This window comes from Corvus cornix, chromosome 9, assembly GCF_000738735.6.
Source record: "Corvus cornix cornix isolate S_Up_H32 chromosome 9, ASM73873v5, whole genome shotgun sequence".
Taxonomy (NCBI): Eukaryota; Metazoa; Chordata; class Aves; order Passeriformes; family Corvidae; genus Corvus; species Corvus cornix.
Genome location: NC_046339.1, coordinates 7,967,264 through 7,984,138, shown reverse-complemented (window position 1 = coordinate 7,984,138; position 16,875 = coordinate 7,967,264).

Genomic DNA, 16,875 nt, shown 5'->3' with positions numbered 1-16,875 from the left:
ATGGCCTATTTTTTGTACTCTTTAATGTGAGGCCTGTTTTTTTTAAACCTCTCAGCAGGAATAGCAAAGTTTTCCAAGTCATCACCTAGCAACAAAACCCAGAAAAACATTTGCAAAGCAGTTTTGCATCACTGCCATCCCTGGAAGAACTAACTTGTTGAAGGCTGAATTTGCTATGGAGAGGGACTGAATGCTCTGTTCTTATTCAGAGTGCTGAGACGTGCAGTCCTCTTTCACTGAGAACAGAAATTCATTAATGCACATACACACACACATTAAGTGTTGCTTTGGAGGTGTTCTCAGAGTTTTTGGACCACAGGGGTGTGGTTTCAACTGAAAACTGTGTGAAAACAAATTGAAACGATTTCTTCTTTTACGGGTTATCATTCCGCATTACAGATTGTTTACACACACTTTCTGTAATAGGATCAATATTTAATCTCAAAATCTATTTTTAAGAGCATTTAATTTCAAATTAATTTTGATGAGTAAAACCCCACTTCTGTAGCAGATCACCTTTGCTAGATCTGAAGTCATGGTGAACAGCCTGGCTTAATACACTATGTATGTTATGAAAGTAAGTAATTTCCATCAGCACATTTACAAAAAACCCCCCATATATTTGTTGAAAAATCATCTTTTTCTTGCAAGATTCCTCTTTTTCCCTTCCCACTGAATACAAGGACTTTTCATGATGCTGAGGTTTTTAACCACAAAGTCCAGTGGGAGCTCCCTACCGGAGCTGCTACAAAGGCTCTGCCCACACAGTGCAAACCTGAGCTTTCTGAGACGTCCTCCAGTGTGCTCAGAGCACCCTTCCAGCCATTTCCACTCAGCCTGCAGAGACACCAGAGCCCATTAACACTATGGCCATGCCAGTGCAGTGTTAGGTGGTGTGAGTGAGCCCAGTCTCATCAGCCCAGTTGCACCTCTGTGCTGACTGGTGCTTCTGGTTTTCATTAGCACCACCTGTAAAGTTTCTGTACCATGTTACACTGCACAGTGTAAGCAAGTAATGAATTTATTTTTCCATATTTAATGGGCAGAAAGGATACAGATATTATTGGACCAGGAAAAAAACTCTAATACTGAATTTCCTCAAGGATATTACTTACATTTACACATTATCTTCCCTTACTACTGTAATGGCTGGAATACTGCTAATGGGCCAGCTCTATGGCTACCATATGTATGGAGTGCAGCGCTGAACAGAATAGTCACATTAAATTCAGTATGGCTTTTGACCTAAAAATCTTCCCATTTCAAGTTGTAGATACACTTTTGAGAGGCATTAGTTGTTCTCCTTAATCACTTTAGACCAGGGTCTGCAGAAAGAAGAATTTACTAGAGGATATGGATTTCACCTCACAGTGGTTATACATAATCACTGTGCAACTTTGCATGTGGTCTTATTGCAGGACCGGTTACATCCCTTATCACTGTGGGAGTTTTACACAGCTTCCAAATATTTCCTGGGATGTTCTTGGCTATTACTGCCTCGCCACTTTTCCAGCTTTTACCAGAGAGTGAAAAACATTTGGAATTCCATGGGACTTCCAGTGACGAACTCACTCATGAGCAGTCCTATTTTATAGGGAAATGTTTGCCGAGACAGAGCCTGTCCTTTCTTTTCTTTGCTGCTAAATAAACGGTTAAATGCTGAGCTCTTAAAATCTTCCCAAAGTGTTCCCAGGCCTTGGGGAACAAGGATGTAATCTCAGGTTTGTGACCCACCCCGTGGGGGTTAAGTGCTGCTGCACAGATGGTTCAGAGGAGCCGCTGCTCCTTTGCTCCCAGCTTTGTGCAGCGCAGTCACTGGGGGTGTCACACACGGAAACCTGGAGCAGCAGAGGGAAGGATCAGGCCCTGCAGCCCTCTGTCTGTCCTTCTGCTTTGTCAACCCTGGTTCCTTGCACAGCCAATGCCCGAACTTGCAAGCATAAGAGGGAGGACTGACCCTTCGAGTCCTCATTTCTCTCATTTGATCTCAGCAAACCTTTCATCCTGTCACCGCTTCCTCTTGTGTTGTGTCTCATCTTTTTAACATCTCTGTGTAACCTCGACTTAGTCCCCATTCACAAGGCGAGCAAGGGCAAACGCAATCTATGGAGGGGTTGCTTTCCCCTCCTGAATCATCTTCAGCTTTACCCCTCTCTGTTCCTCTTGCTCTGATTTTTCACCTTCATTTTTTCTTCCAAACTGTCACCAGGTGGACAGTGGTTGTTATGCTGGGATGGGAAGATGCGCCTGTCTCAAATATCAGCATTTCTGTGGAACATGCACTGCTGTCATTCACAGGCTGCTGGATGAGTTGCCCTGTTGAGAACCCCCTCACCAGGACCAGGTGAAAGAGAAGACAACATGACAAATATCACATGTACACCTGCACTTTCTGTGCTTTCTACCTGATACCAATTTAAGATCAGAAGTCAGCTGATGTATTAATTAAATTAATGTTAAGCTTTAACATTAATAGAATTAATAACAGAATATGTGGCTTTCAGGCAGAGCTGTATCTGCAGCAGGATGCTGCACTCAGAGGAGCACATTCCACAGAGGCCAGAGTTGTCTAACAATTACAGTAGGGGCCTGGGCTTGGCTCCTATTACTTTACTTTAATGTCTTCTTGCAAAAAAGGGGTAATGTTTTCCTATGATATTCTTCAGATTCCTATGCAGTAAAATTCTATTCAGAAATATCATCAAAAAGCAGAATTTGGTGAGTTGGGAGCTGTGGTGGAAACAACTGTACATGCCAGGCAGAATTCATATCTTCAATTTCCATCCAAATCACAATGAAAAACTCTTGCCCTTGTTTCATCAGGTGCATGTGGGGCACTGCTCTGTGCCAGCTGCTGTCCAGGTCAGCTGCAGCTCTGGGCCTGTTTGCCTGCTTTAGTCTCTACGCATTGCTTCATATTAATAAATTCTCATTTTCTTGTATATTAATATATTCAGAATGACAATTGACATAGCTGCCAGCTGCTTCATATTGAGGCAGAACCACAAGCAGCAGCATTTTAGGGCCATATTAACAGCTTATTATAATAAAGATGCTATCTTGGAGCCCTCATTAATGTCAGTATTGCAGCTGTACATACTGCAAGTAGATGCATCATCATGATATAAAGTGTGTGTACAGCAGATGGAAACAAGATAAGGTGAAATCAAAGCTGTAATCTTAAATATGTAGTCTACTGCTCAGTGAAGCCACCAGAATTCCTGAAATATCCGTGGCCAAAAGAGCTGAACATAAGCATTTTAAGAAAAGCTTATGAAGAACACACAAACTGTAGGTCACACATATGATCATTACTAGACTGAAACAGAGAAGTGCTAAATAAATATATAGAAAAAGGCAGGAATTGTCTGCAGCTATGTCTGTTCTGCATGTGGGAACCAGGAGTGAGATGCCACTTTCTAATAGGATGCTGGCATTGGACTAGAAATAAGGATGGGATGTGGCACCTACCAAAAATAGACACTTTTGCAACAAGAGTGTGTGTGACACACCATGGTCAGTGTGTACAGAGCTGGTTGAGAAATGCCACGTTAAACTTAGTCCAACATTAGGAAACAGTGGAGAGAGACAAAGAGACAAGCAGCACACTGAGCTATTGCTCCATCAGTGCCCTGACACAGAGTCAGCTTTCCCAAGGTCTTCTCCAAGACGAGGGCCCTGTGATCCAGGCTGAACAATGGACATTGTGTTGAGCCTCCTTCTTCCACTATTTTTGTTGGAATTTGTCTTCAAAACTCACTACTAAGTAACATCTCTGGAATATTAGTCTCACCAGGAAATTTAGTTCAAATTGACTCATAATTTCAATTATTGCTGGTGAGGAATGAGTGATGTCCAGGTCTGACTAAATAAAATTTTCTTAGGAAACCAAACTGTACAGAGGTTAGTTCACAAGCTAAAGTAAGAAAAGTAATGCAACAGTTTGTTTGGTATTTTAATAACAGATAATTAGTGCCAAGGACATAATTCATACCAGTGTATGTATTAGTCTATTTTCAACACAGGTAAAAAGTTAGAAAACCTGTCTGGGAGGTATTTTTGGGGTTTAAAGGGAAGGATAGAAGGATTATGGGGCAGGCTCACAAAGAGAGTTTGTTAATGAAATTATTAATGAATTTTTCGACTGTAAGTGAAATTTTCAGTTAAAACTTCTGTTAAGAGGAATCACATGCATATCTTCTATAGCTTTAAACCACCTTTCTGCTGGGTTCAATTTTTAAGGAAGAAATACCAATGAGCAGGCTATCTTTACCAAGATGCATGAAAAAAATGTGGAAGTATCCCCCCCCCCCCACCATGGTCTGAACTGCAGAGTTCATTTTTTTTTTTTTAAATATTGATTTAAAGATTTTTACCAACAACCTGGGTCACGTGATACACAATGCTTACTGATAAGGTTTCAGCAGACATCACCAAGACTGGTTACTATTACAGAGTGAGCTGAATCTCCTGGTCAAACGACTGTGATTCAGTGTGGCTGCATTTAATACAGCCAAATGCAAGGTGATACATCTGGGAACCTGGAGGGCAGATTACAGCTGTAAGATGGAAGATTCTGTCTTGGAAAAACATGACCCTGAGCGAGACTGAAAAAGTCAATGGAGATAACAGCTTCAACATGAGCTCTCAATGCAAAGCTGCAGCTCAAAGGGCAGGTGTGTCCTCTTAGGGTGTGAGAAGGGAGGTATCAAGTTAGAGCTGGGGAAGTGATCCTGCCTCAGTAGGGAGCCACACCGAGATCACAACAGCAAAACTGTGTCTATTTTGGAGGTCCAAATGTGTGTATCTGGAAACAGGGGAAAGAGTTCAGATGGGAATCACACAAATGATACAGGAGCTTGAGAACGAGACCTATGGAGCTCGGTACATTCAGGTGCTTGAGGAGGAGCTTGAGAGGAGACTTGGTCGTTACAAATGTTGAATGAAGAGGTTCTCAGAAGGAGCAGGCAATTTCTGCTCCCAGAATTCATTTTACCAATAAGTGTTGCCACACAAGCACAGCAGAGCCTTCTGGGTTGGCAGGGAAGACAGTGCTACCAGCACCTTCTGGGAAGGCATTTCACCTGATAAAATTTCCCACTGGCACATGCTGTCAGTTTTATCTGGGCTCCACATAACAGCAGAATTATTTTATTTTGCTAGAGAGAAAGATCATCAAAAGAGAAAGTACCACACTGCCATACCCAAACTTTTACCATCTGGCCTTCAACTGACTGCTAAGGAGGCCAGGTCTGCAGAATAGAATGCTCTCAGCTGTAGAAGAATTAGTATTTTATTTTTTAGTATTTTTATTAGCATTATAATTCAGTGATCTGGCTGTCCTTAGTTATATGTGTAGATATAACTATATGTAAATACAGTAACATGTATCAGCTAAAGGAAAATTATCCTAGTGGCGCAAATCTCTTTATAATAGTCCTACACCTGCACATACAGGTGGTGTGGGGGATATTCCAGTGATTTCCAACAGGAAAACAGGCTGTGAAGACCATGCTGCTATCAGTTTCCTTCCCCTCTCAACTATCTCAATCAACAGAAATCCAAAGCTTTAAATTCAGAAATTACCTTGCCTTCTAAGAAGATGCTGAGCTAACTCAGTTTTCTAACTGTCTATGTGAGGATCTACTTTCATTTCTAGAGAAATCAGAGTGGTTCAGGGGACATTTGGGGTAGTTCACGTGACTTCCTTAAGGAAAGCCACAGAAGCATGTGCTGCACATAGCAGTCACTGAGTTTCTGCTAAGTGATGCTCCCAGTTCTGCTGAATGATGTGCAGCTAATCCCCAAATACCTGCACTGGTGTTGATAACCCCACCCACTAACTGCCTGAAAAAAAAATATCCCATGTCAGGTGTTCCTCCTGTAGTAATACCTGGCAGCAAACATAACGCAGACATTGTTTCCTGACAAGCTATACATGATGTGTCATGTTGCAATGTGAGGGAAGAGACATTTTTCCATGTTTACCACCCACTGTTAAACCTGCATAAAGAAATTCTGTCTCCTGAGTTTGCTTGGCAGAGAGAAGCTCTTCAGACCTTTCAGTCCTTAGGCTGTCCAAACATTTTAGGAAAGCTGGTGACTGCTCCCTTAGAAAAACAGGTTGGAGGCTTTTAAAATAACCCTTCCACATAAAAATGTTTTTCCTCAAGTTCTAGGAGTTAAAGGGATTCTTTCCTGTTTTCATGGCCTATGTGAGGGGCAGCACTGATTGTTTGGAGTGAATTCTCTAATGGCAAGTGCCCCCCAGCTCCCCAGCATCCAGGCTTTGCTGGTGCAGACATGAGGTCCAACCCCACTGTCCCTCTCACAACTTCCTGACAGAATTCAGCAGATCAGTCTCTACACTTCCATTTCTGAGACTGAGGCATTTTGGATACCTGAAAATTACATCAGCTGGAGGTGCTGAGCTGCATTCACCCAGTGACTGTTGCCACGTTGGTGCCTCACAATTTTGGTGCTGCAATTTTGCAGACTGGCTCACTCAGCAAGAGTTAACCAGCTTTTTGTGAAAACCCTGCAAGGTTGTCACAGAATATGTTCATAAATTGCTGTTGACTTCAGATTAAGGAAAATAAATGCTTGGATTTGGAAACTGAATTGCTTTTCTCTGTTTTAACTCAGTGGCAAAGGCAGAATGAAGACAGCTGAAATGCCAAAGTTTTGGTGGGCATAGCCTCAATTTTTGTTTAGCTGAAATCAAGAACAGAGCTGAACTCAAAGGCAAAGTAATGTTTGGCTGCTCTGAGGAGAACTGCTGATTGCATATCTCAAGCACATTGTTGAAGAGTCCTGTTCTGATGGCATCAACAGAAGGCCCTTGGGAGCCCACAGTTACACCTACCTGCTTTCCTGGGAAGAGAACTTGGGGTGCTCAGGGAGGCTTGGGGGAAGTCAAGGCCCAACAAGAGATTACATATAAGAAAAAGAGAATATTAAAAAGGAAATATCTTCAATTTTTTATCTCCTCTGTCTGCTGCCAAGGAACCTCAGACCAAGCTACACAGGAACCTTCCTTGGATCTATATCTTGTAATAATCCTAATTGCAGCTCAGTTGGTGTGTGCAAAAATCCTTCTCCCCATTTAGCAAAATGAAAGGTTCCATCAGAGAGAGCACATCTGCATGTGCTAAAAATGGAAATGCAAAAGCAATGCAAAATCTATTAAACAAATTTTTATTGGGGGGGGGGGGGGAGGGGCAGGAATCTAGAAATGCCAGGGCTGAACCACATAAAAATGAAGCAAGATGAAAGCCTGCATCAGAAGTTTTCCTTGCCAAAGAGGTGTGCACAATATTTTAAAGTACATATTATGCTGCATTGCTGTATTGTAGATCTAGCATTATAAAAACTCTCCTTTTAACTATTTGGTCTGAAAGAAGACACACATGGTTCAGGCTTGCACTAATATGGAAATGTCAAAATACCCCCACAAGTCCATTGACAGGCTCTGGGAAGAAAAAGAAAAAATGAAAGCCATATTTCACTCAATCCTTGTCCTATCAGTCATCCTTGGAGCTGCCAATCATTTCCTCCAGCTGTATATGACTGATGTGTGCAATGGGTAGGGCTTTCAGAGCAGTGGTTTTGGAAGTCCCCCAAACCATCCAGCCTTCCCAGCACTACATAAATTCTGCAAGAGAAAAGCTGGGTACAAGTGAGGTGACTTGAGCTGCACCTTGACACCAAGAACCATCCCTCTCCAAGCTCGCAGGCTGCTGTTTCATGTTCACATGTAGCCAGATATAGGGAAAATCCTCTTGCTGCTGCATTACTTACAGTTTTGTTAGTGGTGCTACTATCCTCAGTGTAAATAAGATTGGTTTCTGAAGTTCTGAACTGATCTGCCCTGGAAAAATCACTTATCTTTAAAAGACGTAGAAAGTCCTGTTTCTGCAGAGAGAAGAAACCCTTAGAGAAAAGGAGACTGGAAAGTTCAGAATTCCAGTACCTCAATTCCTGAGGAGTTTAAATATTTAGAAAACAAAATTTAAAACTGTTATCCCTTAATTGCACATACAGCAATGCTCATGATAACATTCTTAGTATTTTTCCTATTCGTTCTTTTCAAATGGAAACTGCCAGAACCAACTGAAGTCTTTAGGGACCACCATTGCCTTTCAAAATCCTCACCTGTCTGGCCATACCAAGCACCATGTCCCATATCAGCAAAAATCAGATTTGTGGCTGATATAAATCAATCAGGTTCTGTAAGAGCTCAAGATACGATTTAGCCTGAAATGTTAAAAGAGTAGAACTGCTACATGCATGTAACTCAGTATATCAGAGGCACATCATGTAGGTTGATCTGTCATATATTTTGGATACCTTCATTTACTCCTCAGTTCATTCAAAAAGTGTGGTTGCCTTAGAAACCACAAAAGTGCAGAATAATTCTAAGATAAACCAAACTGATAGAATCACTCAGCAGTGGCTCAGAGGTACACAGCCTTTTCATACATTCAAAAAGACATACTGCATTAAAAGCAGAAGAGAAGGATCATTTCCTCATTAAAAAATAGGGGTAAAGAGAAGTGGCTGATTACCCAACAGAGGATGACAGATCCCAGGATCGTGTTACGTGTTCAGGCAGCCTTAGCCTGGGAAATGCCCCTGGTCATCACGGTAATCCTGTGGGAAAGGAGGAGGCTGCAGAGGATGGGGAAAGCTCAGAGCAAGAGTCATCTTCTGGGCCATAATTGCCCTGCAGCTCTGGGAGGATGAAGAAAAGCAACATGCATGTCTCCATTTCCAGATGTTCCCTATAGAACAGACTCCCTCTGCCTGCTTCTCCTGGATGCATTTCCCCATCCGTGTGAAGTGCTTCAGTTAGGAAGTTAAATCTGTTCCCCTTCCCTGCTCCCCCTTTTCTCAATGCTGAAATGCTGAAACTTGTCTGCACCAAGGTGATGATTTCCTATCTGAAGGATATAAAGTGAGCTCCTGAATGGAATGTGATCTCTTCCAGCTAGTAAAAGTTTTATAACCAAGGACAAAAAAACCCTATAAAAATAAAATAAAATAAAATCAGGCACCTCAGCTGGTGTAAATCAGCACTGCCTAACTCCAGTGGAGCTTGCCTTAGGCAGGGCTGGAAATTCTGAGGTATTTCCAGTACATGGATGGCAGGTTTATTTGAAGCTATTAAAATTCAAGCCTTATTCAAAAAAAAAAAAAAAAAAAAAAAAGAGTAAATATTCCAGACTACTCCCAGGACCATCCTCCTTCAAGACCCCTCAGTCAATCACTGGAAATGCTTAGACAGGGACACTGATAGAACTGAGTTTTGGTTTATTTGAGTACATGAACAAAATAATTTACACCCACCATAGCTAATCCATGGTTTAGTATGAATAAATGTGAAGCCTCATTACTGATCCCCTTGCTGTACTACTTCTTCCCATTTGTCTTACATGCTTGCCTTCAGCTGGCAGAACACACTGGTGGCAGGTATGACTGGTATATTATACCTGGGGCAAGAAATTAAAAAGAGTTTCCCTTGGAAGGGGGTAAAGGTGCCTGATTTTTCTCCACTTAATGGCTTGGGAATTCCATCCTTTTTCTCTGGTGCTTCAAATGCAGCCACACTGCTTGAACAGCCATCAGAGACACTGCTATATGCTGGATCACACCTGTGGCCTCTCCGGTAGTTTCATCAGGGAGCAAAATTCACCAACTTACTGACACACTCAAATGACTCAGAAAAAAATTGGTTTTGATCTTCCTTGGTTCTTAAATTGCAGCAGATTGCTGACCCTGATGTTGAGAGGCAGCAGGAATGGGGGAAGGTTGGGAACAGGGCAGTGTAGCCACTAGACATGCAAAAGCTGATTTATTTCTCTAACAGTTGCTGCAGTTTGGGTCCTGCTTTAACCAGCCAGAGGAGAAATCCAACACCATTTATGATAGCAAAGTGACAGTTCATCCACCATGGCCTGAAGCCTGCACATCCCTGCCTGTCCTCAGGGATGTGCTAACTGAGGTGGGTTTTTTGAGTGCAGCAGTCCCAACACCCAGTTTTATTGGACACTAGAGCAGAGATCCCCATGATTCCTTAAGAACTAAGCAGCAAAAGAACCTCTGTAGATGCCCAACTCGATGTGACTCTTAATGACAGTAACTTGCTTGGCTGTTATGAACATTAAGCCTTGAGTAAGTACAGAAAAGTCAAAGCAATACATATGGGCAAAGGAGCCACTTGTAAAAAAGGCTGAGAGAATTCAAACAGCCCTTTATTTAATATAAACAAAGAAGCCGATCCTTCACTTTGATCTCATCTATCCTTCCCTCCCCCAGAAAATAGAGAAGCAGAATATAAAGAGCCAAGAATGCCAAGTAGGGGAGAGAGAAAAAAAGGCCAGATCACCAAGGTAAATGATTGACTATGAGCTATTCACTTCACAGGATGATGACACCAAGTTTTGTGTGTGGATCCTTCCCATCTGAGACAGGCTCCTCACCAAAGATCCCAAAGCCTCCTGCACTCATTTCACATCCCTGACCTGCTGCCAGTGCTGAGGAAAGAGCCATGCAGCTTTACACTCAGATTGAAGAAAAACAGCCCTCATGAAGTATGACCAGAAACAGCAAGGCTGAAATAACAATTATTAGGAAAGGGCTGGAGAGCAAGAAATACTCCCCAGAAGGGAGATGGCTTGGCAGGATAAAACATGTCATGGATCCACTTATATATGAAGTTCTTCTGCCAATCAGATAGTGTCCAGAGAGGCAGCTTGCCCCTCTGGGGGAATCTAATTTCAGACACAAGATCACTGGATTTCCTTTTTCCTCAGAGCAGGCTGTATCTGGAGATCAAAGCCCCACCGGGAGCTGGTATATAGTATATTCTCACTTGGATGGAATTGTAGCTCCTGTGAATGCAAACATGGCAAGAGGAGAATACATTCTTTATGTGACATTTCCCGTGTTTTTCTGACCACTCATATTGCTGGCCAGAAGAAACAGATTTAAAGGGCAGATTTAGTCAAATTCTGCTCTTTGTGCTTTTTCTCTGCTATTGTGGTGCTTTATTAAGGGTGATGAGGGATCTACCCCGCCTACCCCAGTCATCCTCCAGAGCAGGTAATATATAACTCCATTCATTGTGATGCTAACGAGTTCTATTTAGCTGTATTTAACTGGATATCATGACTCCACGCGATGACCTTTCACTCCTGGGAAGTAGTTTTAAATTTGATCCACAGCAAAGGAAAATCCCTCCAATTCATTGGCTGTGAAAGGTCACAAGAGAAATGTGTTTTGACAGTATCTGCTTGTGGTTCAGTTCTCAGTATACCTGAGCATCAAGCTGGTCTGAATCAGCTTTTGTGCTGGCAGTCTAAGTACCAGGCACCCTGAGAAAGCACTGTGGAAAAGGCAGCCAAGCCTCTGGCAGGGCCAGTTGGTGTAGGCAGTGCTTGGGGAGGAGATGCCCCATTGAACCCAAGGCATGTGCTACCCAGGATGAAACACAGAGGTCCTACTCAGCTGGTTTTTTAATGAAAATATTAAAAAATGCAAGTAATATTCAATGTTAGATACAAGCACGCAAAGATCTCGTGTAAGCATCAGACAGCGATGCCACAAAATACTCTTCTACATGTGACTTCCAGGACAAAAAAAGGTAGAGAGAAAAGGCAAGGACTAAAATTGTGTTAACACTGTGGTGTTAAAACTTCACTGGCCCCTCTTCTCCCCTTGGCTGGCAAGCCCATGCAAGCCATTCAGCTTGGAATTTCAAAATAAAAGACTGTAAAAAAAATTGTTTTGTCTTTCCTCGCTCCTTTGTGGCCATTCCCCATGCAGAAGTGTAGGGGCTTGTTTAGCTCTTCTCATCAAAAAATACTTGGCACTGTGATATGGTGTACCATTTACAGGGTGGGAAGAAGTGTTGTTTTACTAATTTCTCATTACTTAATGTTGTCATTATAGCAAAAACTAGAGCTATCAGTCAAAAAATCCAACCAAAGAAGCAAGCCACCACACCAAAGCAGTAAGAAGATTATCCTTCTAAAAGCTTTCAGGTAAATGGGGAAGGGCTAAATACTGTCAGCCCACTTTTACACCAAGAGTAAGGGAGACACAGGTGGCTGAAAAGAATTCCTCCCTCACACCAGCTTGTGGCAAAGCTCAGGTCCCAGATGGGACACTCCTAGCCTGAGTCACCCATCCAAATCAGAACAGGTGTATCAGATGTAACAGAAACCAGAACTTAAAAGACAATAAAAAGCACCAAAACCAATCTTACAATGGGAAAGCTTAGTCACAAAGTTGTGGCAGAAAAGCAGCTGTTTTTTGGTGGCTCTGATCAGATTTGTACAGCAGTTAGCTACTACTAAGGTATTAAATGAGGTCTCTTGATATTTAAAACTCCAAGGAGTGCCCTGAAAGTCAGTCTGAAAAGACCTTTCCCTTCCCTAAAATCTTAGAACATTTGAAAAAACCCTGCTCAGACAAGGATGGTTGAGGTCACATTAGCCAACATGAGGAAAAAGAACAACCTTTACACCTGCCTAGACATGTCCAGTCTATAAAAGAAACCAAACCAGGCTCAAAAAGCAAATATTGTCAGTAACTGATGCCCCTGCTGATTTCTGACTGTGACAGTACAGAGAAAACAAGCAAGTGAATGCCAAGCCTGCCAGAGACACTGAGCAGCCTCAGGGTTCAGAATTAAAGGCGTTGCTGCCACCAGGATGGTGATGCTAAGTCTCAAGAAGATGGTGAGCAACCAACCTCCGTTGCCATCAGCACACGGATGTCTCCTTCCTATGGGAGCAGTGACAGCTACATGAAGCAGGAGGGTAAAAAGCATTTGAAGTGCAGGAGCTTAAAGGCAAAAACACCTGCATGACTAAAAAACCCATTTGTTTGTGTCACCTAATGCCAAATCTATTCATTCACAGCATGCTCGAGGCTTCCCCACAATACACTCAATTCCCAGTGAGGTCTCTGGGCTCATTCAAGGAAAGAGGACAGCCAGGAGTCACCACAGAAGACAGTCCTACAACATTTACCAGGGAGTCCTCTATCCACCACGTGTAAGAGCTGTGTCCCGAGCACAGTGCAGAGGGTGAATTCTTACTTTACTATTAACTCATGGCCAGAGGGTAACTGACACCCAGCACAGGAGAACTGGTACAGGCAAAAATAAGGATGCAATGTGTGTTCTCAGGCAGATCAAATTCAAGGTGACTCTGACCTGTGGCTTTGGCACAACACTGGGACAAAGTACCATATTCCTACCTTGACACCTCCACTGTGGAAGAAGAAGGAGCAGTGCACAGCAGAACAGCTGAGAGCTCTCAAGAATCTCAAGTTCAGCCAAGTTTTAGGTTTTAGTGCTGTAAAAAAAAACAAACAAACAAACCCAACCCCAAAAAAACACCAACCAACAAAATGCTCTACACAAAACAAAGGTACAAGGCCTAGTCCAAGTGCGACCCTGCCTTTGTACTACAGTCAGAATAAAGAATAAGTAGACCAGGGACGCTCAACCCTTGAAGTTTCTGACCTAGAATGCAGAAGAAATACACAGGGTGGCAAGTTAATAAAACACACCTGCAATAACTTTTTTTGGAAACACGCCTCAGCTGAGGTACCTGGCTTTGCTCCCAACACTTAGAAACAATCCCGAAATGTCAGTGACTGCTGTTTAACAGACAGCACCATTTCCAGGGGGTCCTAAGTAAACCTGAACTGACAGATTTCTTTTTTGAAACACTGTAATAACTTATAAAGCTGTCAAAGTGGGGTTTTATTATTATTATTTAAAACAAGCTCCTATGTAAGTCCTTGTATGACAAATTTTAGCCAGCAAGTAATTTTTAAAGTCAGGACTCCAGATAAACTCCAGAAAGCTGAAAATATATAGAAGCTCTGACACAGCTTTAATTAGAGGTTGTAACCAGGTAAATTAAAAAAATGTTGGTTTGAGGCTCTTTGCTGTTAAAACGTCACTAACACCTCTGCTGTGTTGTTCATAAAATGCTTTAATGCAGCTGAACAGATACATCTTCCTAATACAGAGTTCAAAAGTACATTCATCCTAATGAGTCCTTATCTGCCTCTTGTGTCTCTATTCCCCTTTGCTCTGAAAGAGTACTGCAGGTTAATTAAGTTTGGTTAAACTGGAATTCTTCCTTCTGAGAGGAAAGTTAAAACACAAAATAGAGTTGTGACTTACAAAACTACTTTTTGACCATTTTAGACATAAATGGTCACCTGCAGAAGGGCCTTGTGGATCCAACTAAACTTCGAGCTGCCTTTGCCTTCGGACCTTACTCTGACCTTTCCCCTCTGAATAAATAAAATTATGTACTCTGTAATTACAAGCTGTTGCTGAGGTTCCTGTTTCAAATGTTCCTGTCATTGCTGCTTTTGCACAACTTTTAAATTCCTTACTGCTCCATCTCAGCTGTTTCTACAGACCAGCAAAAACCATTCTGATGGATCTCACCTTTCTCTTGGAATAGATTTTCATGTAATTCTTTCATAGTGAGTTCCAAATCTTGTCTCACTTCTGATGTATAACCATCATAAAGGAAGGCCTTGTCTGGCTTGGGTTATAGTTTAAGAAATAGTCAGATGTAGATAAAAATAAAGAAAAAAGGGCTTTCCCTGTTATTTATCTTTATGGAAGCTTTTATAATCCCTAAAGATGTCCTTTGTTTTCACTTCTGTCAAGTACTTTAATTTCCCCACTTAATTTAAAACCCCAAAGTCTAAGAAGAATAACTGATGGAGAAGTGCAGAATTCTTAGGACATATCTAACATGCAATGTAGTGCAGAGCTATCTGAGCCAGCATTAGATAATCAGAGGTCAGAAATTATGTACACACCAGGGTCACTGGCACCTGAGCTACCTCTAGGATCACACATTTTCTCAGAATTCTCCTCTCTGTGCTTCACAGCCGTCCTGAGCTACAGCCTCATCCCTGCAAGGTGCTGAGCACCACAATACTGAGCAACTTCGAGAGGAACTGAAGGGGCTCAGCACCCTGCTGGGTTGAGCTGAGGCTGAGTGATGTCGTGGGTGGATGCTTCCTGAAGTGCAGTTAAATTCACTGAGGCTTGGGTTTTCTGCCAAATGAACGCCAGCTGAGGAAGTTATGCCTGCCCAGAGGCTTTCTTCAGTGTACGTGTTCTACTTAAAAAAAAAAATCTACTGTAAGTTTTGTGTTCATAAACTGATGTTCTCCTTTTTCTTCCTCTTTTGCCCTCTCTGACTTCTGCCCTCCCTCCTCAGCTGCCAAGAAAGTGCCCCTTTGTGTACAGAAATGCCCAACAGTTCACAGAAGTTAACTAGAAAAGACACATTCAGTCACTTTCTGTCAAAATGCCTTGACACTCTCTTTCTGTCCAAAAGACCCTTTTGCTTTGGAAAGGCCCCCATTGAACACCTCCCCCCTTTCACCTCCCTCTTGAACTTACCCTGCAACAACAATGCAAAATAAATAAGTAAAAGAGGCACCCTTCTCCCCTGCCCCCAGCCTTTGCTGCAGCATTTGGTTGTTGCCATCTTCACTATTAATTTTATGCAAGACCCTCGCAAAGTCCAGACTGGTGCAAAACTGCTGCTGCTTGGCATTATATTCACAGAAATTCTGTTCCTCTTTCATGACATTTTGCTTTTGCCTTGATGTTGTTTTCATCTGGTTTCTTTGGCTGCGGGAAGAGATCCCCCCGTGCACGAGCCCCTCTGGGTGTGTGTGTCAGAGGGAGGGACCGTGTCACACTCTGCACCGAGAGTCCCCGGGCACGGTCAGCGCAGTCTGGAACAGAAACTCAAGGCTGCTTCTTTGGTTTGAAAACAAGTAAGTAGCAGATGAATTATCTCAAAATCAAAACACAGCTCTGGAAGTACAGACTGCATCATTTTGATTGAGGTTTCAAAGTCCTCCGGATGCCCATCTCCCCTCAAAGATACTCAGTGTCTGGTGTGACTCCTATTAAGCTGTGATATGTTAAGACAAGAGCTAATGGCACTGTTTAACTAAACCTTAGCTTTTTTTTGCAGTATAAAACTTTCTGAGACAGGTCCGGGAGCAGGTCCTGCAATGGGTAAAACAAACATGTTAACTCAGATCCCGTGTTAATGGACAAATTTATTTCTGGATCCACTTTGGCCAGAAATTGAGGGGCTTTGCCCAATGTATATCATCTGTCTAGAAATTACTGGAGGTTTTACACAAGGATGGGCTCTTTGGAATTTGTAGCTATGTATTTTTAATACTGTCAATAAACTACTTCCTTGAGACACAGAAGGGCAATAATGGGAGCTGTTAACAAAGTGTGAAAAGAAACGGGCAAGCAAAGGTTAATCACATGGCTGTCCACTAATGACCTCTCCAGCCCCGAGTTTAAACCCTCCGCTACTTGTAAAGACCAATCACGTGAATAATTTCCTGTCTGAGGTAGTCTTTATGGTTAAGAATAAAAGCTGAGCTTATTGTGAAAAGAAAGTGCTCAGCAGGGGAGAAGGTTATTATTTTTAAGCTGATCTAAACACCTGGGTTTCTCAGTAGACCCTATTAAACTTCCTCCATTATGTCTAAAGATTTCAATCATTCCTACCACAGTAGTAAATTAGTGTATTACTGCTTAAAGCAGATAAGCTGTAGTGATGGGGACATCCTAAGCTGATGCTGCTCACCCACCCTGAAGAGAGGCCTATGCAGCCGGCTCCTTCCCCATAAATAAGGCAACAAGGCCTGATGCCATCCCAGAATATCATCTCCTTTCAGTGTGTTGAGGTGTGAGAGGAACATTGACTCCTGCTGCTAACAGGGCCATGGCACAGACCAGGCCTGGGGCATGGGAAGGTGCCTGCAAGCGCATTGCTCTTGGAGCAG